At 34.9% G+C, this 26,221-nt stretch overlaps 1 pseudogene; it reads right to left on the bottom strand.

The window, feature by feature from the left end:
* LOC118548926 (cytoskeleton-associated protein 2-like pseudogene) lies at positions 1-25,262 on the bottom strand (annotated as a pseudogene).
* Positions 25,263-26,221: the final 959 nt, after the last annotated feature.

Genomic DNA, 26,221 nt, shown 5'->3' with positions numbered 1-26,221 from the left:
TTATGACTCAAAGATTTTAAACTCTAATGTTACAGGCAAAGCTTCATTTTTATGGAATATAAAACACTCTGCTCTTCCACTTCTAATAGCTCATTAAGGGAAGCCACTCCTAAACCATGTCCCTGCAGCATTTCCAGATAGCGGGACACAGTTCTCTCAATCCTTGTGAATGCCATACAGGAGGGATGAGCTTCATGTCTTGCACTTCTGGCATTCCACTTATTCTAGGAATCGGGGTGATCTGTAATTTGATACCAGGATGATTATCCTGTTCTGCCTTGGTTATTTGAGGGTGTTGCTATAACCTGTTCTCTCTCTTTAAAAGACAAAACTTTTCAAATTCCGTCTTATTGGCTTCTATGGATGTTATATTCATTTCAGCAACTACAGAGGCAGAGGTCCCTCCTTCTGTGAATCTGTCTGGGTATTGCAAATATTAACAACTTCTTCCAACTCTTGTTTCGGTGTTGCCCCATTTCTAACAGCCTCTTCCTACATCCCAATAACATCAAAGGTGCCTTAACTGCCAAAAACTTTGCTTTGTGGATCCAGAATTTAGCAAATTTTTCAGCCTCAGGAACACCAGACAATATGGTAAATATTTCATTAGAAAGTACACCACCTTCAATGATCTGCAGACATTCTGTTAGAGTGTTGTTAATTTTATAGGACGGTTCAAATTGTGCTTTCTTTCTTTCTTTTTTTTTTCAAATTGTGCTTTCTTTTATTCATCTTCTTTTTCCATATTCTTCCAGAATGAAATATTAATTTCCCCTATTATTTTTCTTTTTAAGTTCCATAGGAGACTGTTTCTAGATTTTTCCCCTTAGGTTTCTACCATTCTTCTAGTTGTCTCCCTCAATCCTCTGCTGTGATCTTCTTAATATTTGGATTAGTTTGGGTCCCATTTGGGACTCTTCTTGCATTTACAGTTTGGTCACCAGATTGAATTTTGGGAGCTGTCTTATTGAGAAAATGGTTCCAGGGAAGAGACTTTTTCAACTTGGAGTCCAAATTCTGTGCTTTTTGTTAATAGCTGTTGGTGCATTTATCCCCATTGGTGCCATTTGCTGTTAATTTAGGGGTGCTTGGAATGACTGAATTAAAATTGCCAACTGTCAAATTAGGACTTTGGCTTAAGGCTTTTGATTTTTTGCAGGGCACATGATATCTGAGATCTAAAACAGGTTTAGGGCATTTCTGATCTTGCTTAATGTTTGGGTGTCTGTTGCTATAGCTTCCCTGAAGCACACTGGGACATGTTGAGGGTTTGGTTTGCTTTACTTTTTTGTTCAGTGACAGTGTGTGACTAACTTAATTTCACTTAGTCTTTCATATTTATCCTTATTAACCTGTATATCCTTTATGTCCTTGACTACTGGTTTCTTTGATGCTTGAGTCCTACTAAGGATCTGAACATAATGAGAGGGAGCTGTCTTTGGGAGTTTTTCTCCTGGTCTTACAAGATTTGGTCCTCTCGAGAGTTGTGACTTTACTGGTGGAATCCTAATTTGTGTTTATTTAGCAAATTGCTTAATTCTTTCAGAACAGCACTATTCCCTGAACTTTTGCCCAAGGCTTGTTTAGGAGCAAATCTGCTCTTGGTTTGATTATAAGGGTTAGTCTTTGGCTTATCTATTGTCCATAATTCAGGGATTTGGCTTCCTTTCAGAGTCTGAGAACTTTTGGGGCAAGTGTCTTTTTGTTTATCTCTTTTAGAAAGCCATCCAAGAATTCATTTTCAACATGGTTATTATCCACAGAGTTTGCACATTTAACATTTCCTTGATCTGCTACCTGCTGTTTTGCAGTTTTTAATTCCTGTATATTAAGTGACCCCACAGTTTTTCTGGACAGTTCTCCAGTAATGAATGACCCAGCTTCATGCTGTTCTTGATTATTGCTGGAAGGTTTACAGTTTAAGTTAGAAGAAATACATCCTGAAGTCAGCCTTTTGCCCAGAAGTTTTGGTGGTTCCAACTTTGGCTTCTGGATCCTGTGATACTGGCAGACCCAATGCTGTTGGGTCTTAGAGTTCTGATAGGCAAAGCAACATGATTAGTAACATCTTTTTTGGGTATAATAATAGATTTAGAAGGTAGATGATTCAGACCATTACTCTTAGCTTTTAGATAAGGCTTGGTGTTTTGGCACTTCAGTTTTTCCTTGGCTGCTAGGTACTCCTGGAGCTTTCTCTGCCACTCTTTAGCAGCTGTAATGGCCCCGGTGGCACCATGACTCCTATGTGACCGTTTTTCTTCCGCTTTTTAAAAAAATTTAATTGTTTAGTGTATCTTCCACAGTACCATCAGAAGGATCTTCCTGAAAAACATTTGATCCTTAAAGAACCAAGTTCAATGATAGAACAGAATCAAAAGTTGTTAGTTTTGATGGATAGAACAAGTTTAAAAGGGACACCTGAAATGAACCTTGATAAAAACAATGGAATATTACTCAGCCATCAGAAAGGATGAATACCCACATTTGCATCGACATGGATGGAACTGGAGGGGATTATGCTAAGTGAAATAAGTCAAGCAGAGAAAGATAATTATCATGCGATTTCACTCATATATGGAACATAATGAATAGCATGGAGGACCACAGGGGAAGGGAAGGGAAACTGAATGGGAGGAAATCATAGAAGGAGACAAACCATGAGAGACTCTGGACTCCGGGAACCAAACTGAGGGTTACAGAAGGGGGGGGGGTGGGAGGTTGGGGTAACCGGGTGATGGGTATTAAGGAGGGCACGTGTGGTGATGAGCACTGGGTGTTATATGCAACTAATGAATCGTTGAACACTACATCAAAAACTAATAATGTACTATATGCTGGCTAATTGAACATAATAATTAAAAAAATAAAATAAAATACCTGAAAAAACAAAACAAAAGCCCTGTGTCTGGTGCCCAGTAGCCTACAAAACAAACTTGTAAATCTTTGTATGACATCAAATGTTCAATATCTATTCCATCTTGGTCTTCTGATTTTTCTTGTACAGAAACCCTGTCCCTCACATGCCATATCAGCATGCCTTGATAGCTTGAACATATCATTTCCTCTCTCATCTGCCCACATTCCTTTTTCCAGAGGTTGTGTAAATGGGTTCTTACTAACACTTCCAGGCCCAGATGAAATGTGGCTTCCTTGTTGAGTGAACTCATACACTCATGTAAAGTCACTGTTTAGTGCCTCATATTTCCTGTTACACTTTTTGTGAAAGTCAAAATCTTTATAATGGGCTGTGGGACCCTACATTATTCTTTACAGTTTTCCTGTCTTCTCCACACCTTTGACCTCATGATCTTGTCTTAAAGCTTTTTCTCCGGTTATTCCCTCTGCCTTCAGTGACCTTAATGCAGATATCTACTTGGCTATCTTCTTCACATCCTTTGACAGTTGCTTAAATGACATCTTCTCAATGAGGCCTATCATGACCACTATATTTAAAATTGCAATTGTCCTACCAATCAGCTTTATGCTATATATTTTTTCATAGTATTTATCATCTTATAAAAAACTACATAGCTTATTTATTTGACTTATTTTTAAATTCCTATACCTATCCAATAGAATATAAGTCCCATGATGGCAAAGGTTTTGTCTGTTTATTTTTCCATTGATATGTACCAAACATCTAGAATAGTGTCTGTATAATAAATATTTATTAACTAAGTGAAAAATAAATCTTGAGCAAGTTACTTAGCCTCTTTAACCTCTACTTCCTTGTATTTAAAACAGAGGTCATAAGAATTCCTAAGTGAGAAAGCTATTGTGATTAATAAATGAGATAATGCATGCAAAGCAGTTAGCATAGTGTCTGACTCATCATACCTAATTAATAATGTTAACTCCCATTATTAATGATTTTACTATTTTCTGGGTTTTTAAGATTCAAAACCTTAATTCATAACTATCAAGCTTACAGAAATGAAAAAAGAAAAGTTAAGGAGAGAAACCCAGGAAGAATATTTGTAGGTAGAATTCATTATATAGTTATATATTTTTTAATTCCAGAAAAATGATAAATTACATTTTATAATATAGAAGTAATATATGAAATATAAAACATTAAAAAAGTATTTCCTAGAAATCTCAATAATTCTCTTTATGAAAGCAATATAAAGGATGAAATTTATCAATTTTTCAATTATCAGAACTGTTAGTTCAACACCATTTTTACCAAACATCACCTTATAATAAATAAAGTGCTGTTAAAATTTAGGGCATTCTTAACTTCTAAAGAATAGATCAAATTGATACACATAGTTTTTTTAAAAATAAAAGCAAATGCTGTTGATGGAGGTAAAAAGAAATTCAGCAATTTCTTGCCCTAACCTTCTGCATGGCCAACTATACTCACTGAGGCTTTAATTATATATATTTAGAGCTGTTCTGGTGCTTGCCTTTTCGTATCTAACATATATGCTTATACTGCTATTTTTTAATTCATCAAATGAAGATTATTTTGTTGTCTTTGGTCTGTGATATATCAGCTTTACTTTATTTCTCCACCTCCAACTCTTTCACCCCTTTCTTTCTTCTAATTTTTTAAAAAATTTTCAATTGATTATCCTTGTTAGTTGCTTTTAACTACTGAAATTTCTAATTTGTTTAATCAATGTAATTATTATCTTTTGAATTTCCCTCTTGTGAGATGAGCTTGTTATTGTCTCTATGCTTCTTTACCTTGACTTTCACTTTAAAGCTGATAATATGTATATTCTATGTGTCAAACATAATTAAATGCCTTGTGTTTTCTCTGTAGCTTGATTGACAAAGTTGAAAATTGGTGAATATTGGTTAATTAATATGATTGTGTAACTGTTGTTTAATTCAGACCCTAGGGTGTAGGTTTTTTTTTTTCTCTTTAGGTTTTTTAATGTCATAGCAGCAGTGCCATTCCAAACTGAATATTCCTAGTGTCAACAGTAAATGTATTTTTAATTTTTACATTCTTCTAACTCTTAAAATCAAGCTGATGTTGTGTTCACTTCTTTTTGGGCAATGACTATATTTTGTAACATTATAATCAACAACCGATATTTTTGGATTGAATTTGGTTTTGCTTGTTGATAAAACTATATGTTCTAATATATTTTAGATGACAAGAGAGTCATTTCCTAAAAGTCAATTTGCCATATAGTTTTAATTGACAGAATTTCAACTTGTCCCCATAGCAATTATTTTTTTTTTTAAAGTTAATGGCCACTGCCACGGTTCCCTACTGCTGCTGTTGGAGAACAACTGCTGAAGGGAAGTTGAGAATTAAGACCACAAGAAACTACAGTTCTTGGTTTTTATTCTCATTTTCTGAAGTCAATATGTAGATAATTTCCTTGAGAAGACATTTGTATGCAAGGAGATGTTCAGTGATTTTCAGTTAATGAAAATTGTTTAGTAATTTTATATAATATGGAAATCTAGATTTTATTCCATTTTCTCTCTCCTGCTTTGAGACTTTGCACCAGTGTTTCTCAATATCTCCACTCACTGGTGAAAAATATGATGCTATTCTGATACTTGTTTCTTGGGGGGATCCATTTGTCTGTTGTTGTTTTAGTGTTTTCTGTCTAAAAGTGTTTAAACATTTTTTTTTTTTGTCTTTAATGTGTAACACTCTAAATTAATTTGCCTTTGTGTGGCTTTTTTAAATTTCATTTTTCTTGGACACTTAGTGCTTAGTGAGCTTCTTGCCCTTTTATAGAATTTTCCTTCTGCTGTGGACATTTTTGTGTCAGCAGTGGTGTTTTTGTTTTTCACCAAAAGCACTTTCTTATACTCTCTTCCTTTTTCCCAATTCTCAGCCCTCCTGTTAGCAAGTTAGAACTTCTGCAATCTTGAACATATTGAGACTCTCTGAAGATTCTCAATCACACACACACGCGCGCGTGCGCACACACACACACACATACACCTTATGATAACATTATTTGCCTTTGAAGATAGATTTTCTCTTTGTTTATCTTGGCCTTTCTTTCTGGACCCTCATACTTCCTTAAATCTAATTTTTTTTAAGAATGAGGTAATAGGAATTTTAACTGGAAACTGTTACTAGACAGAACTTGGCAACAGATAGCTCCTTCTCTAGTGTCAGGTGTTACAGTGTTATAATAAATCTCATAAATAATATGAGATGGGTGTATTCACATTAACTGCTTTATTTGTATCCTGAGAATGTATTTACATTCTAAGCAATATTTTGTGTTAGGATGGAGGGCCTTATTTCCATTCTTTTAGTAGATTGTTCCTGTGTGTAGGTTATGTGGGTATGTACACATGGGTTTGTAGGAGAGAACTTAATTAATCCTAAATTTCAGAACCATATTTTACCCTTGTTTTCTTTATAGGATCATAATGAATATTTTAAATTGAAAATCTCTGTTCTCATTTTTCTCCTGTAGATGTCTAGAAGAAAGAGAATTTCATTTGTGTGTGTGTGTATGTGTGTGTGAAAGAGAAAGATCTGGAGAGAAGGGGATGTCTGTGTGTTATTAACACCTCCCTTCAACAGTACCATTAGTCTTCTTTTTCTGGAACTATTAAAATAAATTGTGAATATTTTATAACAAAATTAAACACAGTAGTTTCTCATTAGATGGTACAGAAAATCTACAGTGGCATAGGAAGATTTTTGAAAATTTACTTTCCAGACAGCTCATATAATTACATTTAATGCAAAGAAGAAATTATCTGTCATTTTTTTCCTCCGATTATGTTGAATTGCCAGGAGTGTTTCTAATTAAACAAAGATCATGGAAACAGCAACACCCCAATCTATTATTTATGCAAACATTTGTAGAGCAGAAAATTATAAATTAACATATAAAGTTTTACAAATATTGTCTAACTCATGTTTACATATGAGTATTAGATTTTGCGAAAATATTGTTAGCACATATAATTAAAGATCAGATTTACTGCTTGGCATCAGAAGTGAAAATAGACAAGAGTGAGTTATTCTTTGTAATTATCTTTTTTTTTTCAATTTTTCATTAAAAAAATAGTTCAGGTAAGTGCATTTCAAGTGTTAAGCCATGATAGTTAATTTTAATGACTTCTGATAAAAAGTTATTTGAGTCTGACTACTCTGAATTGCTATATTTCTTTTTGAAATGTATGTTTCAGATTTTAGTTTAACTTCTAAATTATGGAATCATGAAATTGTTTTTATATTCATTGGAGGTGTTTTTGAGACATTTTTCTTAGAAATTGCTTAAGGAGCTAGACTGAAAATTGTAACTATAACACAAGTTTATAATTTTGACAGCTGAAATATTGCTTTATTGTTAATCAAAAGGAGTATCATGGGAAAATATTCCATAATACCTTAAATATAATCTGAGTAATACCTAATCACTATATAGAGGTCTAAAGAAATTTGAAAAGATACCTAATAAACTTTTTGATAATTGAGCTAATTTGGGTGGAGAATTTTTTTGGGGGGTGGGGCCAAATATTAAGTGATACTAATCTCTCCTTTCCATGTCTTAAATTAATTAAAATATTTGAAGTAATGACCCAAAGTTTCAGAATTTCAAGAGACTAAAATAATTCATAATATTATTAAAAATAAAATTCCATTTATTTTCTCCTCAAGACAAAAAATAAGACATTATCCAATATTACTTGCACTAGTTTCTTGTTTCTCCCCTAGTGATCTTTTCCTCTTTTTTTTCAACAATCTAAATAATGGAAACTACCCCTCTGCCGACCATCTTAGTGAGGCTCTGAACTAGAAAGTTCAGTGAGAGTCACCTTGTTGCCTTTCAAGATGGAGGTGATTTGGTCCCAATGCCGTTCATGAATATAGATGCAAAATTCTCAACAAAATTTTAGCAAATCAAATGTAACTTTTATATATTTCTATAAGTATATAATTTTTAAAACTTTTAACTTTGAATAACTTAAATATATTTATGTAAATAAATTTTGAATATAAAAATACACCATGATGAGTGACACTTATTTTGGGTATGAAAGTGTGGCTTAATATTTGAAAACCAATCAATATAACACACCATAAACAGACTAAAAAGAAAAAAGCATGATATCAATTGACATAGAAAAAGCATTTGACAAAATTCATTCATGGTTTAAAAACTCTTAGTACACTAAGAATAGAGAACCTCCTTAATATCATAAAAAATATCTACAGCTAACTTCATGTTTAATGATGAAAGACTGAATGATTCCTCTCTAAAATCAGGAACAGGTCAAGGATGTCTGCTTTTGGCACTCTTATTCACATAATTCCAGAATTTCTAGCCACTGCAATAAGAAAAAAAAAAAGAAAGAAATACAAGGAAAATAGATTGGAAAAGAGAAGAATAAAAACTGTTTGCAGATAACATGATTGTGTATGTAGAAAACCCCAAGGAATCTACAGAAAAGAAAAAAAAAAAACCTCTTAGATTTAAGTCATTGGATTCAAGATCAATGCATGAAAGTCAATTACATTTCTGTATATTGAAAATAAACAGTGGGAAAAAAAATAAAAAATGCAATATTATTTCCAATTGTTCCAAAGAAAATAAAATAATTGTGTAGAAATCTAACAAAATATCTACCAGGGATTGTATGCTAAAAACTATCAAATGGTGATGAAAGAAATGAGAGACAATATTTGAAGATACTACCATGTTTGTGCTACAGTAATCAAGACTGTGTGGTATTGCCAGAAGGAAAGACATATAAATCAATGGAATCAAATAGAAAACTCAAAAACAGATCCAAATATGCCTACTTAACCTTTGACAAGGAACAAAGCAATTAAATGAAGGTAGTGTTTCTTGTCAAAAAAATGGTGCTGGAGAAATTGGACATCTACAGACAAAAAAATGAATCTCAATGTAAAACTGACATTTTATATAAAAATTAACTAAAAATAGATCATGGACTTAAAGTAAAATGTAAGCCTATAAAACTTTAAGAAAAAAATACAGAAAAATATCTTTAGGGCTTAAACCAAAGTGAAGAGTTTTAGATATGATGCCAAAAGGATAATCCAGGGGCACCTGGGTGGCTCAGTTGGTTAAGCGGGTGCCTTCGGCTCAGGTCATGATCCCAGGGTCCTGGGATCGAGTCCTACATCGGGCTCCCTGCTCAGCAGAGAGCCTGCTTCTCCCTTTCCCTCTGCCTGCCACTCTGCCTACTTGTGCTATCTCTCTGTCAAATAAATAAATTAAAAAAAAAAAAAAGGATAATCCATAAAAGAAAAATTGATAATTCACCTCACTAAATTCAAAAACTTTTGGTCTGTGAAAAGCTCTAAGAGGATGAAAAGTCAATCAGCAGACTTGGAGAATACATTTGTTAGTTTTATAGTCAACAAACACCTTTTATCTCTATCATGTAAAGAATTCTCAAAAATCAACATTGAAAAAACAATACAATTAGAAAATGGGCAAAAGATATGCATAGGCATTTTACCAAAGAAGACATACAGATGGTAAATTAGCACATGAAAAGATATTAAATTCATTACCAGTAGGAAAATGCAAATTAAAACCACAATAATATATTACTATATACTAATCAGAATGGCTAAAATGAAAAACAGTGATAAAACTAAATGCTGGTGAGAGTGTGGAAAAATTGGATCACTAATACTTGAGAATTTAGAGTGGCCCAGCTCCTCAGAAAAATAATTTAGCAGTTCCTTTTAAAACTAAAAATTGCCTTAACAAATGACCCAGCAATTTCACTTCTGGGCACTTATTCCAGAGAAATGAAAATGTATTTTCACCCAGAAACTTGCCATAAATATTCATAGCAGGCTTATTTTTAATAGTTTGAAACTTGAAATTCCCCAAATGTTCTTCAATGGGTCAATGGTTCAACAACTGTGGTGTATCCACACCATGGAATTCTATTTGGCAAAAAAAGAAACAAACTATTGACATATGCAACGACTTTAATGAGCCTCAAGAAAATTATGTGGGGTGAAAAAGCCAATATCAAAAGGATACATATTGCATGATTCCATTTATGTAACACTCATGAAATAACGTGGAGAACTGGTTAGTGGTTACCAGAGTTTAGGGAAAGAAGTAGGCTGGGGATGGCTATAAAAGTGTAGCCTGAAGGAAATCTGTGATGATACAGATGAGTATCCTGATTGTGGGGGTGGTTAGAGCAAGCTAACCTTGTCATAAAATTGCATAGAGCTAAATACACACACACACACACACACACACACACAATTGAGTCCATGTATAATTGGTGAGATCTGAATAAGATCTATGGATTGTACCAACATCAATTTCCTAGTTTTGTTGCTGTCCTCAGCTTAGCAAGATGTTAAAAGAAGGAGAGCCCTGGATAAAGGGGTGCACAGGATCTTCCTCTATATTTCTTTGCAACTTTCAATGAAATCTGTTTATTTTAAAATAAAAAAGACATTATTTGAGCCACTTGGAATTCATCTTCATATAAGGTGTGAGATAGGGATCTGACTTAGTTTCCTATAGCTGCCATAACAAATTATTATAAACTGGGTGATTTATTTTTTATTATTTTTTTTAATGTATTATTTATTTATCCATGAGAGTCAGAGAGAGAGAGAGAGGCAGAGGCAGAGGGAGAACTCGATCCCAGGACCCTGGGATCATGACCTGAGCCGAAGGCAGACACTCAACCATCTGAGCCACCCAGGCGCCCCAAACTGGGTGATTTAAAGCAACAGAAATTTGTTCTCTCACAGTTATGGAGGTTAGAAGTCTGAAATCAAGGCAGTTGCAGGGTTGATTCCTTCTGGAGGCTATCAGGGAGAATCTCCTCCTTGCTTCTTTCCCAGCTTCTGGTGGTTTTGGGCAATCCTTGGTGTTCCTTTACCGCTGCCTCACTCCAGTCTCTGCTTCCATTGTCACGTGGCGTTCTCCCTATGTCTGTGTCTCTGTGTTCAAATAACCCTTCTGTTACGAGGACAGCAGTTATTGGAATAGAGCCTACCCTAATCCAGTGTGACCTCATCTTAACTTGATTACACCTGCAAAGACTATTTCCAACTAAGGTTGCAGTTTCAGGTACTGGAGGTAAACTGTATTCTAAGAACTGGTAATCCAGCAGAAATGACATCAAATTAGTTTCTCAACTTTTAAAATCTCTTATCACCTGGCCAATATTTTCAGTTTTTCACCTCTATCAAATGGCTATCTTGGATATATTTTTTGCCATTCGATAGCATATTCATTTTAGCCACCATTGTAAGTTACATTTTTGCTCATAGTGATGCCCCACATGACTTCTAGCTTTTCTAATTTGATAGATCTTTTAATATACAGATTATGAAACATTCTCTGAAATTTGCAACCGAACTTTATTTTCTCCAAAACACTTTTGTAATTGTAATTAGTATTTTGGTTTTGTATTCTGTTGTTCTCAAAAATGCCTCACCCTGGGGCACCTGGGAGGCTCAGTCCTTAAGCGATTGCCTTCGGCTCAGGGCATGATCCCAGGGTCCTGGGATTGAGCCCCACGTCGGGCTCCCTGCTTGGCAGGAAGCCTGCTTCTCCCTCTCCCACTCCCCCTCCTTCTGTTCCCTCTCTCGCTGTGTCTCTCTCCATCAAATAAATAAATAAAATCTTAAAAAAAAATGCCTCACCCAGTTTTGCTCCATGATTAGAATATAGGCTCATGAGGTCTGTGTTCATGTTGATATCTGCATCCATGTTTATGTATGTATTTTTCCCTCCAAGGGGAAGCATGGCTATACAAATAAAACAGTATTAAATAATTATGAAAATGTATCTTTAAAATAGGTAAATGAGATAACTGACATGTGGGCGCTGTGATCCAATTGTGCCTCAAATGTAAACTCTGAATAGATGCTTATCTTCATAAAAAGCAACAGTAAATACAATCTGAATTATAATTGCATAGTATTACCTGTTTTATTAAGATAAAAATTTTTTAAAATGTAAGAATGGAGATAGAGGATATTACTTTATTTCTTATACTGTGGTTTTCAAGTTGCAGTTGTTTGCAGAGAAATGGTAAGAAAAATAGCTTTTATATAACAAAGTGGAACTAGTCAACAAAAATGAGAGACTCTGGTGCTTCAATGTCTATTCCCTCTCTTTCTTTCCTCTACGGTCTTCATAGTCATTTCCTTGGCCTGAGAAAGTGCTGCATTTTCCCTTCGGTTTTCTCATTCCTTTTACTTGGGATCTTGAGTTACCTCACTTTCTGGTAAGTTTACCCAACAGAACCTGCAGAAATACTCTGTAAGGTATTATTTTTAGAATGTTGATTATATACAATTTAATTAATTGCAATTTTAGTTGACCATTTTTGATTCTTGTGACTTTGATATTTCCCTTAATGCCATTTTAATTTCATTATATTTGTTATATTTTGGCTGTCTTTATTGCTTGTTTTATATCCTATGTTAATTACTTTGTTTCTCTTCTAAACTAATTTTCTCCTTCACTACTCAAGGGAATTTTCTCTCTTACACAGTACAGGAAAAATCAACAACTTTTCCAAAATATAAACTCTGGCTTCAAGGAAGAATAATTCAATTCACTACAAAAATATATGTGTGGTAATCATTATATATTTACAAAGCAACATGCAAGGCACTCATTCAGTTTCAAAAAACAGATAAGGGATAGTTATTGACCTTCTTTCTGGAGCTTATAGACAAATCAAATGCATAAGAAGTATACATTTAGTTGTATTAGCGAGTAAAATGAAGAAATAAGAAAGTTTTAGAGGCATAATGTTCAGAAGATGGAAGGGAGGGACTCCTGGGTAGCACAGTCAGTTAAGCATCCAACTCTGGTTTCAGCTCAGATCATGATCTCAGGATTGTAAGATTAAGCCCCACATGGGGCTCCACACTCAGCAATGTGTTCACTTAAGATTCTCTCCCTCTCCCTTGCTTCTCCCCACAGTGCTCTTGCTCTCTCTCTAAAATAAATAAATAAAATCTAAAAAAAATAAAAAAATAAAGATGGAAAGCAGACAGAGAAAGGATCAAAAAATATTTAGGCGCATATGAATATTAGGCACATAGCCATTTCAATAGGCCTAAAACAAAAGAAGGTTCTAACACACAACATAATTGAGTTTTTCCAAAGACTGCCTCTGTCATCAATCAATTTTGGTTCCTGAGAAAGTGATTCTACCTTCTTAAACTTTAGCTAAAAATGAGTCATAAAGACCACCTACCTTATAAAGCTGTTAGGAAATTTAAGTGAAAGCTATGTAAAGAACCTTGAAAATTTTATACACTGTGTGTTCCAAAATTTGTCTTTCTTTTTCCTTTTTCACATTTTTTTGGCACAAAATTTGGTCTGGTCATCATAAGGTTAATGCCAGTATGAACAAAGGTAACCATCCTACAAATTTTAGCAAAATAAACCCAGCAATATATTAAATACAGTATATTGTGATTAAGTAGGATTCATCTCAGGCATGCAAGGATGGATAGACTTATGAGATAATCTACCTATATAATTTTCCTTATTCAAAATTAAAGGAGAGAAATATGTATGATTAGAGATATGTTGTGGAAAAGGCCTTTATAGACATCAATACCCATTTATCATAAAAATGTTTAGCAAACTAAAGATAGTAGAACACTTCTCAGAGCTAATGAAGAACAACATAGTATTTAATGCTGAAACCTTGGAAGCATATCCTTTAAAAGCAAAGAATGGGAACAAATGTCTCTTCCTACCACATTCAACATTACATCTGAGGCCTTAGCCAATTCAGGGAGATGAAGATAAGAAATACAGTACAGGGACCGGAGGGAAGGAACAATGATAATATACTAGCACATTAATAGAGTAGATAAGATTTTAAGGAGTTTCTTGACTGCAAAATCATTTTGCCAATAATTACATCCCTATTCACTAGATAAAAAAGAGTAAGAAAATATGATTTTAAAAGTATAACATGTATAATATGATGTATATAGAAATGCATTTGACAATAGATGTCCAAGTTCTTTATGGAGAAGAACTTTTTAAACTTTATTAATAGTATAAAAGATGATATAAGCAAATGAATAGACACAAAAAAAGATTCATTACTACAAAAATGTCGATTCTCTCCAAACTAAAGGATCAATTCATTGCAATTCTTTCAAAATCTCAATTTTTTTTGGTGGAACTTGACAAGCTGGTAGGAAAATATATATGAACTAGTAAAGACCCAATGACAGGTGAGACAATTGTAAGGAAGAACAAAGAGGAAGTTGATGCAGGGGCTCATGTTAAGACATCCCATAAGGCAATGGTAATTTGAGACACTGGAATTTTGCTGTGGTGAAGACAAATAATCAACACCACAGAAGAGCCCAGATATGGAACCACGTGTCTCTGAACACTATATATGACAGAGGTAGATTACAAATCAGTGAAGAAAGAACAAGTTGGGGCACTGGGTGGCTCAGTTGGCTAAGCATCTGGCTCTTGGCTTCACCTCAGGTCCTAGGATCTCAGGGTCCTAGGATTGAGCCCTGCGTTGGGCTCTGTGCTCCCAGGGGAGTCTGCTTGAGATTCTCTCCCTCTCCCTCTGCCCCTCCTCCTGCACTCTCTCTCTCTCAAATAAATAAATGAACCTTAAAAAAAAAGAAAAAATCAACAAGTAATGCTAAAGATAGTTTTCCTTTTTAAAAAGTGAATCTTTACTTCACATCATATACAAAAGTTCTGGGTATTAAATAGTTCTATGTAAGAAAACAAAAAAATTAGTAGAGAATATGAATATTCTTCATGACTGAAGGGTATGGAATATTTATAATGTATCTGAAAACAGAAAACATATAGAAAAAAGTATGATAATTTGATTATATTAATATTGATTGTTTTGTCTGAAAAGATAGCATTAAAAAGAGTGAAAGTCAAGTTCTAGGCTGGAAGAATACATTTGAAATGCATATAACTGACAGAGAATTAGTACCTAGACTTCAAAATACCCTCCTATCAATCAAAAATAAGATGGAAAAATACTAAATTTTAAGAGTGGCAAAATGTATAAACTGATTTTATTGAGGAGGTTGTAGAACCTATAAATATATGAAAAGAATTTCAACTTCATCAGAAGTTACGGATATGTAAAATTTAACTATAATTAAATATCCATCATGCCCCTAAACTAGACAGTAATTTAAATGTTTGCCAATAATGGTGGTAAGGATGTAGAGAAATAGGAAATCCCATATATTGCTGCTGGTGGATGTGGAAGTTTTTACAGCCATTTTGGGGAGCAATTTGGAAATGCTTATGGAGTTAAATATGTGCATACCTTATGACCTCCATACCCTATGGCTCAAGTATATAACATAAAGAAACTCTTCCACAAGTGTAGACGAAAAAAATATATAGAAATAACTTTTGTATCAGAATTTCTTGCTAGTGCAAAACAACATTAACAATAATAAAATCCCAAACCAATGCATTTGGTAAAGTCATCCAGTGGAAATCTGAAAATGGTGGACTTGATTTGCATTTATTAAGTTTGATAAACCTGAAGCATAGGAAGTTGAAATAAGGGAATTTTCAGGAAGGCATATACTGTAGGGTACTATTTATATGAAAAATTATGCACATTATTTAGAGACATGTACATAGGTAGCAAATTTATAATATACATGGGAATAATAAAAATTGGATTAAGGATTATGGTTATCTCTGGCAGGAGTGGGCAATAGTGGGGGTGAATGTGAACTAGGATTTCAGCTGTGCTTATAGAGGTTTATTTCTTAGTCTGAGTAGTGGTGACCCATTGTTTATATTGTTTTATAATAATATATCATATATCATAATATGTATAACATATATATGATAACACATGTCATATATAATGATTATTTATATAATTCCCTTCCTCATGCCTGAAATGTTTCAAAATAAATAATACGTAACATTTAATGAAGGTAGGAGGCAGTGAAGGAGAGTATTGCCAAAGAGTAAACCACAGATTATGGTAATTTGAAATGGTGTAGCAGACAATGGATTTGAAATGCACACTAAAGTGATAACTGGCCAATTCTGTACACTTAAATGGTGTGTTTGAGCCATAGCTCAAATCTTTTACATTCTACTTCCTATGCTATATCCTTTATCAAATATAAATATTTACATGCCCTTTTAGTAGCTTGACCATTCCATATATATATATATATTTTTTTTTTTACCAGGCAAAGCCCAGGGAATTTTGGAGATTCCAGGTATAATTGGGTCTGACTTTGCTTTCCAGGCAGTCACACAGTAGTTGTAATAAAACTGTTTTGCCTCCCAAATGATCAGTTAAATCTTCTTTAAATATCCAGCATTTGAACACATGAAAATGTGCCATATCACTTTATATCCAGGTAAGGCTATGTCACTTTATCTCCAGGTAAGACTCCTATCATGCAACCATTGCTAATCATTTCAAACTCTAGAAGAGAAGCACTTGGTTTTTCAGCCCTGCAATATTCCAAGGTTGACTCTGTCAACTTTGCCTCCCTTAACAATATAAAGGAATCCCTTAAGAGTGTTGTAATTTCCTTTACTTTACAGAATGACTAGCTGTACTCTGACTTCTCTGTTTTATAGGATTTTGCTAAACACAGAACAAAACAGCCAATAAGCATCAATACTCTTAATCTATTCTTACATTCATCTTAGTGCTATAGCCTGATGATTCAGTCTGCTATTCAAAATAAGGAAGGTGCCTCTTCTCGGGACGATGTCGATAGGCATTCAGAATGGTCCAGCATTTGACAACCATCATAGGTTGTCCTACAATACAGCCTCTAACAAAAATAGGTTGTCCTGAACCCCTGGTAATAGAATCATTTATCTTTATACCAAGAAGGTTGGGAAAGCACCAAAATTCTCATGTGGCACGTGCCCAGGCTGATTTCGAGGAGTTTGTGCTGTGAGACCTACAGTTCTTAAGAGGTTGTCTAAAATGAAACAAACAAACAAACAAACAAACAAAACATGTCAGCAGGGTCTATGATGGTTCCATGTGTGTTAAATGTGTTCATGATGGAATCAAGCATGCTTTCCTCATTGAGGAGCAGAAAATCATTGTGAAAGTGTTGAAGCATAAGCACAGAATCAGCTAAATAAAAATATGAAATGTTTTTTGAGTAACAACAACAACAAAAAAATAGTAAAAGAAAAAAAAAAGGAAGGTGAAAGTTTGACCAAATAGTCTGCCAATGCATTCCAAGGGTCACCAGGTTTCCAAATGAAATTTCCAATTAATATTTGTTAGTCTTTATTATTTACCTCCCAGCCTTTCCATTCAGTCAATTCCACATTTATGCAGCATCAAAGAAATAGGTACCAAATTCTGTATCACTTAGGAAACAGAAAACAGAAATAATATGGGCTTAAATTATTTTTTCTCTCATATAGTACTATTTGAAAAACCAGCAGTTCAGAGCTACTTCTGGGGAAAAGCAGATCCCAACTGGCATGGGACCTCCATAGTACTTCAGGAACCCAGACATCTTCTCTCTTTCTCCTCCTCCATGATTAGCATGAGGTCCTAACTTTAGAGTCACAAGAAGTCACCTGTAATTCCATCTATAATGCCCACATGCCATGCAGCAGAAAGGAGGACAGTCAACAGGCTAATTGTCCTCTATTTAAGAAATCCCCAAAAGTCTTAGTTAGCAACTTTTACCTACATCTATATGACTACGTTCCGCTGAAAGGGAAGCAGAGATCTGTAATAATTTAGCTGGGCTGCCTAGAATAAAGTTGCATTTCTGCCATTCTGATATTTATTAAAGTTTTAACTCCTTATCAGGGCTATTTCTCTTTTATCAATTGATTCCCCAAGATATTTTCTGTTCTTGCAGAATAACTTAAGTGTCATCATGGTGGGTTGAAGAGGAGCAGTTCATTGTTTTGCTAACCTTGAGGCTTTCACTCACCTCTCTCTACATCCCTCATACACCTGGTCACAGGGCATCCCATAGATGTTGGCTATACAAGTGTTTTATGCTCTGGGTGCTGTCAAAGTTCTGGGGTTTGCCTTCAAGTGACTTAGCATCATCTTGGTTGTTTCTGAAGCTTGACTGCTTTCTCATTCAGTTCCTGGTAAATCAATTCAACCTGCCACCATCTGCAGGACCACATGGCAGGCCCTCTGGCTCACAGTGGGAATATGCAGGAACGTTTGTATCCTTTCAAAATGATGGAAAAGCTGAGCAATAGAAACTCTAGCCTCTTCTTATCTAAAAATGTGTTGCTGTATTTTTTAATGTGCTGCAGTTAAGCCATTGTTTTTGACTTAAGAACAATCTCCTGTCAAAGACCAAAGTGCATAGCAGTATACTAAACATCCATTATTTATGAGTTCCCTCTTGCATCCTATAGGAGCTTTTTTTTCACTGAATACTCACCTTCTTTGGATTCATCCTTAAGGACAGCAGCAAAATAATTTGTTATATGTTTCTCTTCCCTCTCTCCTGCACTTTTCCTACCTTCCTTCTGGAAACAAAAGAATTATCTACTTTTCCTTCCTGTTAATTGGTAACTTGTTGACAACATATTCTAATTCTTTTTCACTGTATTTGTAATTGCTTTCTCTTCTCCAGTGTAATAAATCAAATGGCTTAAACTTAGTGAAAGAAGGATAGCAAATGAATTCATTTTATGGAGAAAAAAAATTGTTTAACATTTTTTAATATCTAATAGTACTGGCCCTGGGCCTTTGGAGACGCCTGTATATGCAGACATTCATTTATCCTCAACTCATCATTCTCTCAAATCTCATAAGAAGAAATAATATAAGTCCTGTCTGCTCAGGTCTTCATTACGGCTTAAAATTTTTGCTGACTCAGTAGTCCATAGAATGCCAGTATATTTTCTTCAGCCTGGTTATGTTGCCTGCAGAAGGTAGAAGTCAACTTTGGTTTCAATGTCTACTGCTTCTTCAAGGGACTATAAATGAGTGAACTTTTACACAATGGATTGAAGGAAGCAATAGAAAGGTGATTCTTTTCCGAGTAGTGACTGGTTCTTTCATACAGCACCTGAAAAGACATATCTCTTGCTATTACAAATAATATGAACCTTTCAGTCTATTTCCTGTCCACTAATGACAATTTCTTCTTATCTTAAAAGAATATTCTTTCATCATCTCCTGGCTTTCAGTTCAGTCATTCCTTATATTGACTAACAGTGAATGATGTTTTGTCTAAATTGCCTCTCTAGTGTTTTCTCATTTTGGTCTCAGTCATCAAAGCATTATGTCAGTGTGTAAGGTATATCAAACTAACACACATCACTCTTTTATTAGCTTTTCAGCTTGAAATCCTATCCTTACATATTAGTTAACACTCATAAAGCATTTGTAACAAGAAGAAACTGTTCTTTGTGCTTTATCTGTATTTATCCCATGTAATACTTATAACAACCCTACTAATATCCTTATCTTACAGAGTGCAAGGCTGAGGAAGAGAGAAGTTTAAGTAACTTTTTAAAAGTCTCATGGTTAGAAAGTGGTGACTAACCATCTAACCAGAATTCAATCCAAGCAACCTGGCCCAGAATCTGTGTTTTAACAGTAACTCTATTGCCGTTCTCAGGTCGATCATTGAATCTGATAAGTTATATTGCCTAATCAAATAAAATTGTTGAACTTGAAAATTAGTGTATAAGACCCTGGAAGGATGCATTTGCCAAATAAGTTCTATTCAGAAATGGAAAGAATCATTTTGAATGGTTTACTTCAAACAACAAACCTCTGTATTTCCATGTACCACTGGATTTTCCTTAAAAATATATGACAGAGATAGGTTCAGAAAACTTAAAGATAGAAATGTATTTATCAGTCTTGAAAACATCACAATGATTGTTGACCTGTGAGCAGATTCTAGGAAGTGATATAGCTAAAATCTGCTTAAGTTATAAATGATAGGAGAGTATGTACCAACAACTTGATGAGAGGGGAAAACCAGAAAGAAATGGTTATATCAGTAATTAAAGAGACAAGAATATTTTATAAACAACTGTAAGGAGAAATTATAGACTTCTCAGAGAATAAGGGGAATTAATGCCACTAAGGAAGAAATTAGATATAGGACAGAATGTATATAAGTGATGGAGACAAATCTGCAAAGAGAGAATCTATTGGTATTCTGAGCTACAGCAAAATGTCAGTGTCTACTGATTAGCAATTCTTTCAAGATAATTAAAAGTGGAAAGATTACAGAGCTTTCTTAATGGCATGATGGGAGATAATTCAAGTGAGAAACAATTTTGGAGTGTGCAATGGAAGAGTGAAAGTTGTCAAGGCACCAAAAGCAGGGAGCATTAGGGTATTTACTTTTCTGAATGGTATGATAGGAGATACAATAGTCTTCCCTTATGCATAGAGGTTTATGCTCTAAGGCCCTCAGTGGTGGCCTGAAACCACAGAGAGTATGGGATCCTATATTACTGTTTTTTTTTTCCTATACATATATACTTATGATAAAGTTTAGTTATAAATTAGGCACAGCAAGGAATTAGCAACAATAACTAACAAGATAGAACAATTATAACAACATTCTATAATAAAAGTTATGTGAATGTAGTGGCTTTCTCTCTCAAAGTATCTTACTGTACTGTTACTTACCTTCGTCTTCTTGTGAGGATGTGTGAGATGATATAATGAATGCCTGCATGAGGAGCTGAAGTGAGATGAATGACAGAGACACTGTGATGTAGTGTTAGGCTACTGTGGACCTTCTGATGACACATCAGAAGGGGGATCATATGCTTCCAGACTGTGGTTGACTTTGGGTACCTGAAACCGTTGAAAGGGAAACCACAGATAAGGGGTAGAGGGCCTGCAGTTTTTCGAATGAGAAACATCTTGGGAGGATGGCAGGGAAAGACTGAAAGTCACAAACGTCCTGAAATGGGAAAGCATTTAGTTTTCTCTTTGGGAAACTGGAGGGACAAATATAGCAAGTGACAGAGCTACAAAGATGAATTTCACCTAATATCACATTTTTATTATAAACATTTCAGTTAGAATTGATTGCAATTTTAGTGTCCAAAAAGCAATTAGAGACAAATGTCAAATTGAAAGTAATGCAACTAATGCGAAAGGATGTGATTTTTCAGTGCTATAGAAAACTACAGTTGACCCTTGAATAACATGGGTTTGAACTGCATGGGTTCACTTACATGTGGATTTATTTTCTTTAATGTTAAAAAGTGTATTTTTCTAAAAGATCACACAAAAGCTGAGAAAAGAAAGAAGGATGTCAACTAGCGCACATCAAAATCTGGGCTGAGGAAGGACAGAAAGCTGCTGAAAGATCCTGGTAGCCGGAGCGAACTGCAGAGATGAAGACGGCCGCTGGCCAAACCGAGCCAGCAGCCACGTTCATAAACCCCACAGAGGTGCCGCAGTGACAGCGAACTGCTGGCCCCGATCTTCTCTCCTTCTCAGAAAGGGAAAAGCAGGAGCTCACTCTTTAGATGTGTTCTTGGGGTTTCCTCCTCCTTCATGGCCTTCTCCCAATCTCTGTCACTGAATTCCTCAATGACCACCGTCGACACTCATGCAGGCAATGTAGGCCGATTCCAAGTCTCTATGGTTTGAGCGGGGAGTGTAAGAACTCTGCATGCCACAGTGTATGTTGTGTTTTGTGTGTGTTGAATGTGTATGTGGATATTCTTTTGAATCCCTTCTGGAGCTTGAAGGGAGAAGCTGTGAGTGTCTATTCTGCGTCTTCCTACAAATGCTACAGTTGCCGTCAAAGACGTGCAAGTTGGCCGAGGGACAAATTTCAAAGCCGACTGCTGCACATACCGCGTCAGCCTCCTGTTTCCCCAGGTCCTGGTGTTGCAAGGTGTCCAACAGCAGCGTGGCGGCGCCCTCGAAAATGAGCCACTGACATTTCTGGAAGTCTCTAAGTGCTCCTGGTACTCACCCAAGTCCAGCCTCGCTGTGGGGGTCACGAGGGTTGGGGGAGAAGCAGTGGGGGTGGAGGCTGGAGCTACACCTGCTTTATGGCTGCCTCACCTCATCAATGGGGCCCCGAGGGGCTGCGGCTGGGGTTCCAGTGGGCCTTGGAGGCCCCAGGCCGCTCCTGCCCTACTGGATTGTCAGCTGTGCTGCTCCTCACCGGCCACATGGTTCTTTCAGTAGTTAGGTTTTGGGGGACTCCCAGTTACACTGTGATTTTTGACTGTATCGCCTGGCGCCCCTAACCCCACGCTGTTCAAAGGTCAGCCATACTCAGTAGGTGGTGCGCTGCAGGTCTAGTCTATGCACATACAACGGAAGAATCATCATGACAATTTATCTTCTTTGTCATTCAGTATCATTAAGTTAGCTTTCTTTCCTGTACTTTTGTGTAATGGTACTTTTTCACCAATATGAATCTTCATCTAAAAACCACAATTAGACTTTTGTTGAATTCCTAAATAAGTAATGACTTTGATAAAGTTGGGAAATTCTTTTAAAGACTTTCGAGGAAGACATGCCTTCTCAGAATGATTTGGCTTGGGCTTTATGTAATTGTTTTTTTAATTCTTTATTTTAAAAAAGTGGGAGGGTCATGGGACAAACAGTGTTCTCATTCTTAAATTCCCTAATTTCATAGAAAAAAATTCTCAGGTATTTAACCAATAGTCTTGTGGCTGATCCTCTATTGACTTGGTACAAATTAGCAAGATAGCTACTATTTTCCTCTTTTGTTTCCACAGGCTCTGGATAAACCACTACAAGTCTCTTCTTAGCAATTGGGAAGCCAGTTCCCAACTCACTAGTGTGAATGGCTATCTGAGTTTTAGATGGACCTGGAATGTCCTTTGATCACCAGTCTTATTGTTGTCCTCTACACTATTATTGCTTAGCAAAATCTTTGTTATAGTTTGTAAATGTCCTTCACTATTCCTTTTTTGGAGGGCAGGGAGAGGTGTTACCCTGCCAAAAGGGGTCATCCTGACATAAAAAGGGAGTATGTTTATGTGTTTAGTAATCACTGAGAAATTTTCATTTAGCAGAAAACAGTGCTATAATACTTTGACAAATAGAAATCTAATATTTAAACAAAATTATAGAAAATGGTGCTAAAAACTTACCTATAGGTTAAGGTTTAGCATGTTCTCGTGATTCCATCAGGTGCCAAGGTCTTAACGAACAAACTCTGCTAAGAGTAAGTAAACCAACTGAGGGATCTAGAGGGGAGGGGGGCGGGGGGATGGGTTAGCCTGGTGATGGGTATTAAAGAGGGCACGTACTGAACGGAGCACTGGATGTTATACGCAAACAATGAATCATGGAACATTACATCAAAAACTAATGATGTAACGTATGGTGATTAACATAACATAATTAAAAAAAAAAAAGAGTAAGTAAACCAGATTAGTCTCACTATGTTTGTTACTTTCCAAATCCCCAAAGATCACAGTTGACAACAAGGAAGGAAATTGGGACTGGCAGTAGAGAATGTTAGCATTTTATTTAGAGCTTATGATCTTCCAGATGTTGTCAAGGTTGAAGTTTTCTTCTTTATTTCTTACTGTAAATCTAGGAAGTCAGCATTATTATTACCAATATTATCCTATTTTACAAACACCTACAGATTATATAAATCATGTGAGGTGAGATAAGTCCTTTGATTCTAGCCTCACTGCTGAGGTATACAACCAACAAAATCTTGTTGGTTTTGTTCATATCTTGACCAAAATACAAGTATTAAAGTGTATAATACTTATAGTTTAGAATATCTTTATATCTAGAGTATCCATATGTCTACTATGTAATAGAAAAGATAAATAAAAAATGTGGTATAATCATACAATGGAATTCTATACAGCAAAGACAGTTACAACAGTGTGGATGCATCTTACAAAAAATATGTTGAGTGAAATAAACTAGATATTATATATATTCTATTCCACTTAAGTGAAGGAAATGAGTATCATTTGTGATGTTAGAAGTCAGGGTAGTGTAACTCTTAAGGGAAAAAGGGCTTGATAATGACTAGAATGGATATGAATAATGTTTCTCGAGATACTAACAATGTTCTCTGTTTCTTGATTTTGTTACATACATGGGTTCATATATATATATATAGAGAGAGAGAGAGGAATATCATTTATTGCTTTAGGAGGTATCTGTTCTCTCTCATAACAGTATTTTGATAAACAAAAGTTTCTAATTTATCAAATTTACCAAACTTTTTTTTTTATTATTATGGTAAGCATCTTTGTATTCTGTTTAAAGAAATTTTGCTTATTCCATGGTCAGGAAGATATCCTCATATACTTTCCCCTAAAGCATTTTTAAGATACCTTCTACTTTGCAATCTATAATCCTTCTGAGCTGCATGCATATATGCATACATATATGTGTATAGTATGTTATAGATGTCAATATATATTTTTAGTAAGTGTCACTTTTGTCCTGAGTCGGGGTGGATCTGCTTCTATGCATATTTTGTTGTAATTTGTGCCAATACCATACTATCTTTTTAACACAAGGTTAAATAGGTGTGACTATTTGGTATTACAAATTCCTTCAGCTATACTCTTCTCTAAGTTTAACGTGTCTTTTTTGGTTCTTTTCACTTTTAAAATAATTTTAAAATCTTTAAAATTCAGTTGTAAATTTCCAGTTGCAGAGCTTGAATAAATTTTGATTGCTATTGAACTGCATCTATAGACTGTATTTGGAAAGTCAACATCTATAAAATATTGGAACTTCCAATTATGTATTTAGTTCTTCTTTAATTTGTCCTAGCAATGTTCTATACTTATCAGTGTCAAGATCTTATATAATTTTAGATTTATTCCTAGGAATTTATCATATGTAATGCTATATTGTTTTAAAGATTTATTTAGTAGAGAAAGAGAGAGAAAGAAAGAGCAGGGCGAGGAGCAGAGGGGGAAGAGCAGAGGGAGAGGGAGAAGGAGAGGGACAAGCCGACTCCACGCTGAGCTCAGAGCATAATACAAGGCTTCATCCCACGACCCTGAGATCACAACCTGAGCTGAAACCAAGAGCCAGACACTTAACCAACTGACTTACCCAGGCGTCCCCATATGTAATCATATTTTAAATAATATTTAAACTCTGATTTTCATATTATTTGTTCCTGGTGTACAGAAATTCTATTGATTTTGTATACTGACTTTGTATCCAATAATTATGTCTTTTACTTATATTTCTTACCTGAATATAGTGATGAGGATCTCTACCACAATATCGACAAATGTGGGCATTTTTGTTTCATTCCCAAACTCAAAGAAATCATTTACTATTTCATCATTGCACATGATGTTTGCCATTTTTGGTATAAAATAATAGCTTAAAGAAATTATCTTCTATGTTTGGTTCACTAAATAAATTTTTAAAAAATAGAGGTTGAATTTTATCAAAAGTTTGATTTGCAGCTATGAAGAAAATCATATCAATTTTCTGCTTTTTTTTTTTTGAGTGATAAGCTGCCCTTGCATTTCTGAAACAACCCTAGTTTGATTATGATGTGTTATCTTTCATATGTATATCTTGATTTTGCTTGCTTATATCTTGTTATGGTTTGTTTCTTTGGTTGGTGTGTGTGTGTGTGCGTGTGTGTGTGCTTGTGTGCATGTACTTTATCTTTTTGACATCCATGACATCTGTAGTGGTTTCCCTCTTTCATTTCTCCTTTTCTTAGTTAACCTGGCTAGAGGCTTACTGATTTTATTGGCCTTTCCAATGAACCAAATTTTGGTTTCATTGATTTTCTCTAATTGATTTCTTGCATTCAATTGCAATGATTTCTACTTTAATTCTTATTATTTCTTTTCTTCTGCTTACTTTGATTTTAATTTGTTCTTTTCTAGTTTTCTAGGTTGGAAGCTTAGATTATTAACATTAGATCTTTCTTCTTTTCTAATATATGTATTCAGTTCAATAAATTTCCCTGTAAGCATTCCTGTTGCTTCCATAAATTTTTAGTTGTATTTCATTTTCATTTAGATCAAAATATTTTAATTTTTTTTTGAAATTTCTTTTTTGACTCATGTTTTTCAGAAGCATATTGTTTGATTTCCAAGTACCTGGGGATTTTCCAGCTATTTCTCTGTGATTGATTTCTAGTTTAATTCTATTGTGGTCTAAGAATAGACAATGTGTCATTTCTATTCTTTTGAATTTGTTAAGGTGTGTTTTTATATCTTATGAGTTCTTCTTTTATGTCCTTTTTAGGATTTAGTATTAAGGTTACTAGGCATTATAAAATTTGCTGAGAGATTTTTTTTTT

This window comes from Halichoerus grypus, chromosome 3 (assembly GCF_964656455.1).
Source record: "Halichoerus grypus chromosome 3, mHalGry1.hap1.1, whole genome shotgun sequence".
NCBI lineage: Eukaryota > Metazoa > Chordata > Mammalia > Carnivora > Phocidae > Halichoerus > Halichoerus grypus.
Note: the sequence above shows the minus strand (reverse complement) of the source record. Positions and strands in the feature narration are given on the sequence as shown.